Genomic DNA, 13209 nt, shown 5'->3' on the forward strand with positions numbered 1-13209 from the left:
ACTTCTGTGTCTTGCATGCTTTAGCGCACTGAAGTTTAAAACCAAGCTCATCATACATAAGCATTAAATAGATCAACAAACCTATTGGTGAATGAATGAATGAGTAAAAACTCAAACGGATTATAAAATCTGCTGTGGCTGCTAAAAGGCTGTTCATCTAAACAGGATGAAGCACACTAGCAAGAGCACTTTCTTTCCCAATTGAAAAGAGTATAAATATTTTCTTCTCAAAGTCCTCAGATAGATGTTAAGAAAGAAGGGTATCCTTATAAAGGATTACCTCATCTTCCCACATTAGCCCCCGTTTCCCCCAGAATGTTGGGAGACACATTAAGCAAGGGACTCGGAGCTGTGATTTCAGAACTAATGAATGGTGGTTGCCGTTAAGGGGAGGTGTGGACATTCACCTCCAGAAAGTGTGGATGCTCTGTTCTTGTACAACGGCAGCATTGTGAAGGCAATTTTCAAGGGAATCACCAAATGATCGCTGCTCCAGAAACCCATCCAGCGCAGCACCTGGAATTCACAGGAACCTAAATATCATTGCACATTAACCTGAGAAGTTAAACTGCTAGGACCATTATTTCAGGGATTCATCCGTTGAAGTACTTAGCAGAAACCACTTTAGGTAGACACACGCCTATTATTATCCCGATTTCCCTTCCCAGGGAAGTGGAGAGGTGGAGAGGCCTGCAGTAGATGTGATCTGGTTTCTAGCCAGGACTGATATTGGGACATGGGAGTGAGGGCCTCGCCTGCACACGCAGGGGACAGAGCTAAGAGGGGAGCTGGAGCCTGTCCTGGGTCATGGGGCAGACTCTGAAAGAAATGAGAGGTCTTAAATACCAACTGAAAGGAACTGAATTTAAAAAGTTAGGGACGCCTGAGTGGCCAGTCGGTTAAGGGTCTGACTCTTGGCTTTGGCTCAGGTCACGATCTCAGGGTCATGGGATGGAGCCCCACATTGGGCTCTGTGCTCAGCATGGAATCTGCGTGAGTTTCTCCCTTCCTGTCCCTCTGCTCTTCTTTCTCACGGGCTCCCTCTATCTCTCTCTCTCAAATAAATGAATAAACCTTTAAACAAAACAAACAAAACAAAACAAAACAAAAAACAAAAAAAAAAAAAAAGAAGAAGAAAAATAGAGCCTGATGTTATGTGTTGACTCCAAAAACCATCTGAAAACACTGAACTTGTGGCCTTGAAGAGTTGCCGAAGCGACCTCTGCAGGGCAGGACTGTCTCCTGCGGGGCCCCAGAGGAGTGCAGGATGGGAGCTGGGGGGCCTAGGTTTGCTGCAGCAGCCCGAAGTGGGACACAGGCTCCCTCCTCCCATATGCTGCCTGTACCCCTGCATCTGTGGGGTACGTATGGGCATTTCCCACCTGATGTCTCCTGGCTACTAGCAAGTATCCTTGGGAGCTGTTCTCAGAGTGCCATCCTTCCCTAGGAACAGGCCTTGGCTCCTGCCCACCTGCAAACCTTGGCAAACTTTCCTGCTCATCTCCACATGGTCAAAGCCACCTCATCTTCACAGCCCAGTGCAAACGTCTCTGCCCCTCTACACCCCATCCATCCCTATCCCCCAAGAGTGGATTAACATACTCTTTCTTCCCGGTTATTTCTCATTGGATCTCATCAGCACTTCCCTCTTGAGATGTGTCTCCTTGTCTGGAAACGTGGTGGCCCGTCTCCTCCTGAGTGCTAGAGAGAGCACGCATGCCGGGGGCAGGGCCTCATCATGATCCATCATTGTAGGACCAGAGTCCGTGGTGTTTTCACCTCGTTGACAGTCACTGCTTGTTTCCTGAATGGAAAAGATTTAACTCTACCTTTTGCTACTTACATTACTAGTTTGGTCTGCTTCCACTGCTATGATAAAGTATCATAGACCAGGGGCTTAAACAATACGGATCAACATCTCATGGTTCTGGAGGCTGGAAGCCTGGGATCAGAGCGCCAACAAGGCTGGGGTCCAGGTTCAAGCCTGCTTCCTGCCTCACGCACAGCTGTCTTCTTGCTGCGTCATTACAGGGCAGGACCAGTGCGAACTAGTCCTCTGGCCTCTTCTTATAATGGCACGAATTACCCACAAAGGGCCCCCATCCAGATGCCATCACTTTGGGGATTAGATTTCAACACCCTTAAACATTCAGTCCCTAATGGTGACTGTACATCACACTCGGGGGCTCGGCTTTCCTGGTGGTGTGTGGGGACAAGACCTGATGCCATAGTGAAGGGAGGATGGAAGGCAACATGGACAGAGTGTCTGGAATGCCTGGTGCAGGGTGGGCAATCATGAATACGGCCCCTTAGTAGATGTCACCACAGGAAAAGAATCCTGCGGTGTACCTCTGTCATGACCTTCAGGTCAGCGGGAGTGCAGTCACTCCACAGCACTGGCACTTCCTTAGTGACCTGCCTCATTATGCGAACCCAGCGGCACAGTGCTGTCTGCTTCCAGAAAAGCACACTGGCCAGAGGTGGGATGCAGCAGGCTGTTTAAAAGGGTTTGAGACTGTGGGCGCAGCCGGGGCCTGGGTGAGTGGAGCAGCCCAGAGCCCCGAGTTCAGGGTGACGGACACAGGCCTGTGACTGCATCTGCTTTGGGACTGTGAGAAAGTTCCAGGACACAGCCCTGGCTAGAACTCCTTCCACGTTGGAGAGGACCACAGTCACGCCAGGTGTGCTAACACCGTGCTCCACATCCCTGAGCGGCTGATGGCAGGCCCTGCCCTCACTTGCCCCCGCGGCCCGAGATGTTTGGTGCCACTCTTCCTCACCGGAGAGACATCCAGAGGTTCTGCAAATGGCAGGAGCTGCTGCCCCTACATCAGTGCCCCCCGACTTCCAGCAGGGGCTCCAAGTGCTCAGGGTCAACGCTATCTTGGCCAGGACTCGAGTGCAGCCTCGAGACTATGGGACTTGTTTCCATATCTTTGACGATGACAATTCCACATCTTCCCTATAAAGTGTGAACAGACAGTCCCCGTGTTGCCATATGCTGTGAACCTGCCTTGTTTGCTTCGCTTCACAGGATGAAGTCCCTAGAACGGGTTACAGAAGGGAGTCACAGCACAGGGCTGTCCCTCAGGGACGCTGCTCCAGAGTACTACCATCTACTGTCGGAACCCTCCAACACCTGAGCAGCAGAGTCACTGCGACTTCAATGCATAAAGGTGTGGAGAGTAGGTGACTGCAGAGCCAGGTGCCAGACCCAGCTGACCAGCCTATAGTTGTTCAGCTAAATTTTCGGAAAAGGCTTTAATTTACTCATGCTTGAATTCCGCTGACAAGCTCAAATGGGTTTCACAGAGTTCACTGAATTTGATGGAAACAAGGGTAAGAAACTGAAACTGAAGCTCAAAGAGTTAAATGACTTGCCCAAGGTCACACAGATGTGAAGTGGCAGATTTGGAACCGAATCCAAGTCCTTGAGACCTAAATCACATGTTTTTGGACTACATCATCTGGGGATATAGGCTGGATATTCTTGAGAATTATTTCTAGCTTTGGAACATGATGCTTCTCTGAATACTCAATCACTCACTCTGTATTAGCAAAATGTCTAATTTGTTTGAGGAGTGCTAGGCTAAAAAGGGGACGTTCAGAATAAATAAAAATTTAGAATGATTTTTCTATCTGTAGAGGCCAGTAGTCACAGCTGATTTCTGACTTCAAAGTTTCTTTGCAATAATATTGTAAGTATTCTGTGAAATTCTGTGAAGAATTCATCCTTTCCCATTTTCAACAACAATCTCTCAACAGAAGTTACACCAAATTCTCAACTGCCACTTTCATTTGCCATATCATCCTTATTCAAAGTTTGCAATACAGAGCTCTGCATGTATCTAGGTTTCTTTTAAGTGCATTTACTTGGCTGTAGTATTAATATGAAGTACAAAATGCTCATAATTTAGAATAAAAGATACAGCAAGATTTAGATTTATAGGAAGATTTAGATCTTCCATACCACTCATAGCTCAGGTTTGCTTTATTAAATACTCTGCTGGTTCGATCTTGGCCAAGGTGAATCAACTCTTTAGGAGTTAACTTTAGAAAGCTACCCCTGGTTATCCCATTGATTCCACCACTAATGAATGTCTGGTGCCCAAAGGCTGCTGTGGCCACAGAAGCAGAGACAAGTGGCTTCCTACCTGGAACAGCTTACAATTGAAGACATAAGACAGGCCTGTAAGAACCACCCAGTAGAGACATAAGATGAATTCAGCAGGTAACGTGAGCTAAAGAAGAAAAGTAGGCTTTATTTCAATTCTGTTATGGGTGAAAACCAACATCTAAGTGTCAAACTCAAATCTGTAGATGTTTATAATACTTTTGCCACAATGATGAGCAATATTAGGTTAGCATGTACACCATGCTTCAACCAAGCATATTAGCCCCTTCTGAAGGCTGAAGTTGCTTTCAAATCACTCGACCTTTGAGTATCATATCATTGAACTCCCAAAAGTAACTTTACTTCGAAGGAAGGAAGATATAAAACATTGAGGAAATGCACTTATCCCTCACTTGAGAACATGAATGATAAAGCCAATAATGCATGAATGCATCTCAACACCATCCATTTAAGGAAGGGAGGCAGAGGGAAAAAGAAAAAAATGTGAAAATGAGATTATAAAATAAAATTGTTTACAATTTTTTTTTACAGATATTAGAATGGTCTTGGTTGGTGTTTTTATGGGCATAAGGACCTTTACCAAAATAATTTCTGAAGAAAATAAACCTCTTGATGTTGAACAGTGTTAACAGCTTTATTGGAGGAAGTGCGAATTTTTTGGTCAATCTCACATATTACTCTCTTAACAGTTCACCTTCTAGCGTAGAAAACGATTCTCCTTGAATTTTGCGTTCAATGATCTATTCACACAAATTGCTTTTGAGTATTTACGGTTCCATTTTTCAAATAACCCACTTGGCTGATGTTTTTCCAAAGACATTCTCCTCTCAGTGGTCTCATATGTCACTCCAACACTTCCTCTTATAACCAAAGAGCCAGAGCAGTGTAGCCCTGACCCTACGACCTTCTTCTTTTGTGTGCCTCTGGACCAAGATAGTGAAGGCGACATAGGAGCCTGCAGACCATATATCCTGACCACAGCTTTCCCAGAGAGCAGGGTGAGACGTGCCCTGCCCCCATGGAAAGCACCAGGGTCAACATGGAGTAAGACTACTGTAAGTAGTAAGACTACTACTAAGACTACTACTACTACTCCATGGACTTTCTACATTTAACTCTCTCTCCTGTAGAACTGTGCACTCCTCTGAGGTTGGGTCATGTCATCACCATGACTCAGCAAATTCCCACAAAATTGTATTTAGTAGTCCTCAACCAAATAAATAACTAAAAGTTTTTATTGCAAAAGTTATTTTTATGAATATAGACCCCAGTAGTCCTATAACAGGTTGATTTTCCATCCTCTACTCCATACTATAATAAAAAACACAAAATGGTAAGTTTCTGGCTTGGATATTCTCCCACTGGTTGGCTTTATGCTGGGTGAAGAGCTAAAGTTGATAGGGTAACCACTGGGACTGTCTTGGAAAGATGACATGAACTCTAGCCGCATATCCTCAGCATTTTCATGTCTCTGTAGTAGCAAAGGCGCTTAGTCCAATCCTAAAGTAGCATCTAAGTTGTTTTTTTTTTTAAGATTTTATTCATTTATTCATGAGACACACAGAGAGAGGCAGAGATGCAGGTAGATGGAGAAGCAGGCTCCCTGTGGGGAGCCTAATGCAGGACCTGATCCCAGGACCCTGGGATCATGACCTGAGACCAAAACAGATAGATGTTCAACCATGGAGCTACCCACATGCCCCTACATCTAAGTTTTTATAGTAAAATCTCATCCTTTGTTTTAGCTCCATAACACTCAAACTTCTTGTCAATTGGTACTTAAAAATATGCACAACTTATCTTAGGGGAAAGGCTCCCAGTGCTTCCCCATTGAGAATGATATTTGCTGTGGGCTTTTCGTAGATGGCATTTAAGATGTTGAGGAATGTTCCCTCTATCCCTTCACTCTGAAGAGTTTTGATCAGGAATGGATGCTGTATTTTGTCAAATGCTTTCTCTGCATCTATTGAAAGGATCATATGGTTCTTATTTTTTCTCTTGCTGATATGATGAATCACATTGATTGTTTTATGAGTGTTGAACCAGCCTTGCATCCCGGGGATAAATCATACTTGGTCATGGTGAATAATCTTCTTAATGTACTCTTGTATCCTATTGGCTAGTATCTTGTAGAGAATTTTTGCATCCATGTTCATAGATATTGGTCTATAATTCTCCTTTTTGGTGGGGTCTTTGTCTGGTTTTGGAATAAAGGTGACACTGGCCTCATAGAACGAGTTTGGAAGTACAGAAACAAGATAGGGATGTCCACTCTCATCACTGCTATTCAACATAGTACTAGAAGTCCTAGCCTCAGCAATCAGACAACAAAAAGAAAGAAAAGACATTCAAATTGGCAAAGAAGAAGTCAAACTCTCCCTCTTCGCCGATGACATGATACTCCACATAGAAAACCCAAAAGACTCCACCTCAAGATTGCTAGAACTCATACAGCAATTTGGCAGTGTGGCAGGATACAAAATCAATGCCCAGAAGTCAGGAGCATTTCTTTACACTAACAATGAGACTGAAGAAAGAGAAATTAAGGAGTCAATCTTATTTACAATCGCACCCAAAAGCATAAGATACCTAGGAATAAACCTAACCAAAGAGGTAAAGGATCTATACCCTAAAAACTATAGAACACTTCTGAAAGAACTTGAGGAAGACACAAAGAGATGGAGAAATATTCCATGCTCATGGATTGGAAGAATTCATATTGTGAAAATGTCAATGTTATCCAGGGCAATTTACACGTTTAATGCAATCCCTATCAAAATACCATGGACTTTCTTCAGAGAGTTGGAACAAATTATTTTAAGATTTCTGCGGAATCAGAAAAGACCCCAAATAGCCAGGGGAATTTTAAAAAAGAAAACCATATCTGGGGGCATCACAATGCCAGATTTCAGGTTGTACTACAAAGCTGTGGTCCTCAAGACAGTGTGGTACTGGCACAAAAACAGACCCATAGATCAGTGGAACAGAATAGAGAATCCAGAAGTGGACCCTCAACTTTATGGTCAACTAATATTCGACAAAGGAGGAAAGACTATCCACTGGAAAAAAGACAACCTCTTCAATAAATGGTGCTGGGAAAATTGGACATCCACATGCAGAAGAATGAAACTAGACCACTCTCTCGCACCATACACAAAGATAAACTCAAAATGGATGAAACATTAATGTGAGACAAGATTCCATCAAAATCCTAGAGGAGAACACAGGCAACACCCTTTTTGAACTCGGCCACAGTAACTTCTTGCAAGATGCATCCACGAAGGCAAAAGAAACAAAAGCAAAAATGAACTATTGGGACTTCATCAAGATAAGAAGCTTTTGCACAGCAAAGGATACAGTCAACAAAACTAAAAGACAACCTACAGAATGGGAGAAGATATTTGCAAATGACGTATCAGATAAAGGGCTAGTTTCCAAGATCTATAAAGAACTTATTAAACTCAACACCAAAGAAACAAACAATCCAATCATGAAATGGGCAAAAGACATGAACAGAAATCTCACAGAGGAAGACATAGACATGGCCAACATGCACATGAGAAAATGCTCTGCATCACTTGCCATCAGGGAAATACAAATCAAAATCACAATGAGATACCACCTCACCCCAGTGAGAATGGGGAAAATTAACAAGGCAGGAAACCACAAATGTTGGAGAGGATGCGGAGAAAAGGGAACCCTTTTGCACTGTTGGTGGGAATGTGAACTGGTGCAGCCACTCTGGAAAACTGTGTGGAGGTTCCTCAAAGAGTTAAAAATAGATCTGCCCTACGACCCAGCAATTGCACTGCTGGGGATTTACCCTAAAGATACAGATGCAATGAAACCCCGGGACACCTGCACCCCGATGTTTCTAGCACAATGTCCACAATAGCCAAACTGTGGAAGGAGCCTCGGTGTCCATCGAAAGATGAATGGATAAAGAAGATGTGGTCTATGTATACAATGGAATATTACTCAGCCATTAGAAACGACAAACACCCACCATTTCCTTCGACGTGGATGGAACTGGAGGATATTATGCTGAGTGAAATAAGTCAATTGGAGAAAGACAAACATTATATGGTCTCATTCATTTGGGGAATATAAAAAATAGTGAAAAGGAATAAAGGGGAAAGGAGAAAAAATAGGTGGGAAATATCAGAAAGGGAGACAGAACATGAAAGACTCCTAACTCTGGGAAACGAACTAGGGGTGGTAGAAGGGGAGGTGGGTGGGCAGGGGGTGGGCATGACTGGGTGATGGGCACTGAGGTGTGCACTTGATGGGATGAGCACTGGGTGTTATTCTATATGTTGACAAATTGAACACCAATAAAAAATAAATTTATTTAAAAAATATGCACAACTGTTTTCAAATAAACCTATAACGAAGAGGAGGAAGAAGTCCCAGCCAACTGAGGTCACCACCTTCCTGGAAGCATCCACTACTAGTGAGCCCACATCAGAACAGAGCTGATGTCGCCCCAACTTATGATAGATGGATACTGAGCCCGAACCCGGGCAGTGGCTGAGCCCCCGCAGGGAGGTGTGCTCAGGGCTGTAACAAGTACCTATATCCAGAAGATACCAACCCTAAAATGCTTATGCTCCAATATTGACAGCTCTTTTTACCAGTTCACATATACTGTAGGAGTTTCTAAGTTCTGTTTGGTGTAGTCCCCAAGTGGTTTAATGTGAAAAATAAGTATACTTTTTAACCCATTTCTGGAAGGTACCCACGATGCATTACTGTAATCTGTTCAACTCAAAACCTGATCCTTTGGTAAGACCATGAGTCCAGCCTAAGACAGCCCAATGACTGGCTGGAGGGAGGGAGCAGGAAGGAAACAGGGAACTGGCTACTGAGTCAGTCTGTTCATCTGCTTAAGGAAAGAATAAGTTAACTATCTGATCATTTAAGCTGAAATTCATCTACATTTAATTACACAATACAGAAATAATTCACTTTAAATGTGCATAAAGCTTTATGGGCATCTGAGATAATTATAAATCAACAAGAACACAAGAACCATGACAAAGCAAATTACCCCTCATGACCTTCACCTCACCTAAAGGGAGGTCTTGAACTTGGAGGACTCTCAGAAGGATGATGGATTGGAGCTGCCTGCATTTTACAAGTGAAAAACTGGTGGAAAAAAATTTATTTTAGATGTCAGTAGATTTACTTAACATCAGACAGTTGTCAAGTGGCAACTTCTAGATCAAGAATCTATCCTAATTCCTTTTTTTAAAAATTTTTATTTATTTATGATAGTCACACACAGAGAGAGACAGAGGCAGAGACACAGGCAGAGGGAGAAGCAGGCTCCATGCACCAGGAGCCCGACGTGGGACTCAATCCTGGGTCTCCAGGATCGCGCCCTGGGCCAAAGGCAGGCGCTAAACAGCTGTGCCACCCAGGGATCCCTCTATCCTAATTCCTAATCCAGTTTTCTGTACCCTGATAAGCATCTTACCATCCTATATTATGATTCCAGAGAACTCAGTGTGAGGTGGGTCCTTACAGAGGCCATCACAGAACTGTTCTGGGTGAGAATTACTTCACTGTAACACGTTTTCTCTGGTGGGAGGCAGACTACTGGTCCCTCAAAGATGTCTGCATCCTAATTCCCAGAACTTGTGACTATGCCTGGCAAAGGGAAAGTGGCACAGCAGGTGAAATTCATGTTCTTAGTCAAATGACCTTAAAATAGGAAGAATACCCTGGGGGATAGTATACTATAGACAGCATTCCAGGGAAAAATGGGACTACGCTATCCCAGGTGGCCCAATATAATCCTAGCATTCTTAAATGTGGGAGGGGAGGTGGAGAGCTGGAGTCAGTGATGTGGTGTTAGATAGGCTGAGGGGCCATTGCTGGCTTTGAGGATGGAAGAGCTACCGGTCAAGGAAGGTGGGATGCCTCCAAAAGCTGGAAAAGGCAAGAAAATAGATGCTCCCCTGGAACCTCCAAATGGGGCACAGCCCTGTAAGCCAGATTTTGAGCCTGGGGAGACACATTTGAGACTTCTGAGCTTCAGGATGCAAGATGGTTTGCATGATTTTGAGCCACTGGTTTGTTACAATAGCAACAGGAAACTAAGGCATGACCTACTGGATTTTCTTTGGACAACTTTCTCTTATGATTAGACACAACCCTAACCTGGAACACAGATCTGTGTAAATTGAGACAAATATTGTGTCTTTAACGTGGAGAGGTTTCTAGGCTGATGGCACAAGTGCACTGTATCTTTCCAGTGGTGTGCAAGGTGGGAGATCATAGGAGACAATATCATTATTTTTACATTTTGGTTGGAAGAAGCCTAAAATTTTTATATATGTGTCCACATTGGTGGGAAACATGGTGCTTATTTTCTTTCCATAGTAAGAAAATATACTAAAAACAGAAGACCATAAAATAACTCTACAATAAGTCCACAGTAATAAGAGATGAGAGAATTCTCTACATTTCTTCAGCCTTGTTATTGCCTGGATAAAACTCTTATTTTTCCCATCACTGAATGTCTTTGTGTGATGTCTGCAAAATATCATCAATACCTTTGAATAACCTATTTGCTTCCTGGATTTTTGAATAGAAAATAAACTCACATTCCATAGTTCTTCTCATATTTGGCTTTAAACAACATAGTCAAAAGCCTCAGCCATGCTGCAAATGCAACTAATTTGTAAAAGTGATTAAGGTAGGCATCTCACAGTTTCCCATTTCATTAACCATTGCCAAGATGCACTTTACCAGTAAAACACTGCTTTGACAACAATTTTGTTACATTCATTTTTTTCTGTATTCTTTATTTATGTATTCAAGTATCCAAATGCTTTCCTAATAAAGAATAACAGGTGACAAAGACCTCTTCTTTTTTTAAAGATCTTTTATTTATTAGAGAGAGAGAGAGAGCGAGTACATAAGCAGGGGGAGAGGCAAAGAGAAAGGAAGAAGTAGACTCTTTGCTGAGCAGGGAGCCCTATGTGGGGCTCGATTCCAGGACCCTGGGATCATGACCTAAGCCAAAGGCAGATGGTTAACCGACCCAGGTGCCCCCCAAAGGCCTCTTCTTGGTCAAACTCCAGCCAGACTCCTCTGAGCTGCTTCTCTGCTCACTGTCAACTTGTTTATCCCAGAAAGCTGACCTCTGTGGCCAGCCTCAGCCTCATTGCCTTATGCTCTCGGTTTCTGTTGGGTTTGGCCAGTGGGAGGAGTCCAGGAAGTCAGGGAGAGGAGCCAGGGTATGTACTCCCCGGCCGAGGGGTACTAGTTCCCTCTGTCTCTTCTAGCTTCAGAATGCTTCACCATTTATTATGATGGCTTTCTCCTAGCCCTGCCTGCTCCTAAATTGTCTCTCATTACATCTCTTCAAACACTCATTGGGAACGTGCCATCTATTTCCTGGGGCTGTGACTGACACAGCCAGTTATTTCAAATATTAAATAAATATTTCTTGAATGCCTGCTACATGCTGGGCACTGGGGCCATTGTCATAAACACGACACACAGCAGTACCGTAAATGCATAGCTGGATTCATGCTCCCTCTAATAAACGACTGCCCAAAAACATGTGGCATCCTTTGAATTTCGTGTATTAATTTACAACCCATACAGAACAAAGGCTTTAGGCCAACGATGAAGAGATGATTTAGTCCAATTCATTCTCTTTTCACGGGTCTAGAAACTGCCACTCAAAGATGTGAAATGACTTGTGGGAAGCCCTGTAGAGTATGAGGGCCAGAGTGAGAGCAGCAGCCACATGACAGTTGCTGAGGGCTTCTGAGTTTTGCAGTGTGCTAGACCTGCAGGGGTTCTGTCCTTCCCAAAGATCTGCTGACAATCAGACAGCACTACACTCTCAGCCATGAGAGCTGAGGGTGCAGACTATGGAGGGAGCACTGATGTCACATCCCTAGTGACTGGTAGAGCAAGACTTCAAACCTGGGTTTGTGTGGCTCTGTGGCCCGCAAACTTTCATGCACACTGTGCCCCGGAACTCCAGGGCTCTTCCTTTGACCCCAGGACAGCATCTGCCCAGGGGCCTTCTTTCAGACTCTCACCACTTCAAGAGAAAGAAAAAAGGAGCAGAACCAGGAGTATGGGATGTTGGGGTGGGGTGTCCCCTAGCAGCACACCTTCTCCCCCCAGCTGAGCCCCTAAGCACAAATCTGAATGCAATGGGATGTTCTTGTTCTTACCCAAGGCCACCTTGCCACCAAGCCTCCAAGAATGCTATGCGAAATGCAAACACACCCAGAACCAAGCTCCGAGCTCTAACTCAAAAAAATGGCAAATCAGGTAAGAAAGTACCTCCTGGAAAAATACCCTCCCTGTCAATAAAGTGCATTCATTGAGTCTCAAAGATAGGCCTCCACTCTCCATCCCAGACCAATGGGTGGTCATTCTCCTACCATCACGAGCTGGGATTTTACAAAGGTTGACCTTCCAGGGACTACTAGATGCAAGCCTGACATCCGTTCAAGGCGATAGTGACAAGCACTGCACCTCTACTGTTTTCCCTTTCTGTTATCATGATGAAAGCTTGTGGAGGTGGTTGTAAGCTTGTGTGAAGGTTCTTCCGTTCAGGATGTATTTTTGTAGGAGTTTATGCATCCTAGTACCTCCATGGATGGTACATGGGGCCTTCAGACCAGATCAACAAACAGAATCTGCGCGTTAATAACATCCCTGGGTGAATTATACACAGACAAAAGTTGGAAAAGGATTATAACCACAAAGACAGAAAAAAAATTTTTCAATGAGGAGTTTTAGGTGTCACTGAGTCAGTTTGAAAGATCACTGGTGGGAGATCATCCTGAAATCTGCTAGTTCAGGCAGCTTGGCATTGTTCCATTCACATCCTTCCAAAGGGCTGCAAATTCTGAAGACATATATAGAAAATTATCATTTGGATCAGCCTCCAGTGATCTGGATTGCATCAGAACATGATCTGGGTCATAACTGACTCTCAATCTGTAACTGGAAAGGCATTGGTAAGTGAGCTGACGCCATTAGCTTGATTTTAAGGAGTCTGTTTAGTCCACTTGAGAAAAGAGATGCTCAAGATA

The 13209-nt window shown here is 43.8% G+C and overlaps 1 protein-coding gene and 1 long non-coding RNA gene across 10 annotated transcripts in view; both read right to left on the reverse strand.

Annotated features, from left to right (window-relative positions):
• The window catches only part of DPP6 (dipeptidyl peptidase like 6), an 826229-nt gene that overhangs the window by 361838 nt on the left and 451182 nt on the right, over positions 1–13209 (reverse strand). The window lies entirely within an intron of this gene.
• LOC140604997 (uncharacterized) overlaps positions 1–13209 on the reverse strand; it is a 105539-nt gene that overhangs the window by 1831 nt on the left and 90499 nt on the right. For all 6 annotated transcript variants that reach the window (XR_012007794.1, XR_012007793.1, XR_012007791.1 and 3 more), the window contains 3 exons: positions 4155–4241; positions 1603–1804; positions 408–516 (listed from right to left, as the gene is read on the reverse strand). This is a non-coding gene — a long non-coding RNA (uncharacterized lncRNA). The remainder of the gene's footprint in view (positions 1–407; positions 517–1602; positions 1805–4154; positions 4242–13209) is intronic.

This window comes from Canis lupus, chromosome 15, assembly GCF_048164855.1.
Source record: "Canis lupus baileyi chromosome 15, mCanLup2.hap1, whole genome shotgun sequence".
NCBI classification, from domain to species: domain Eukaryota; kingdom Metazoa; phylum Chordata; class Mammalia; order Carnivora; family Canidae; genus Canis; species Canis lupus.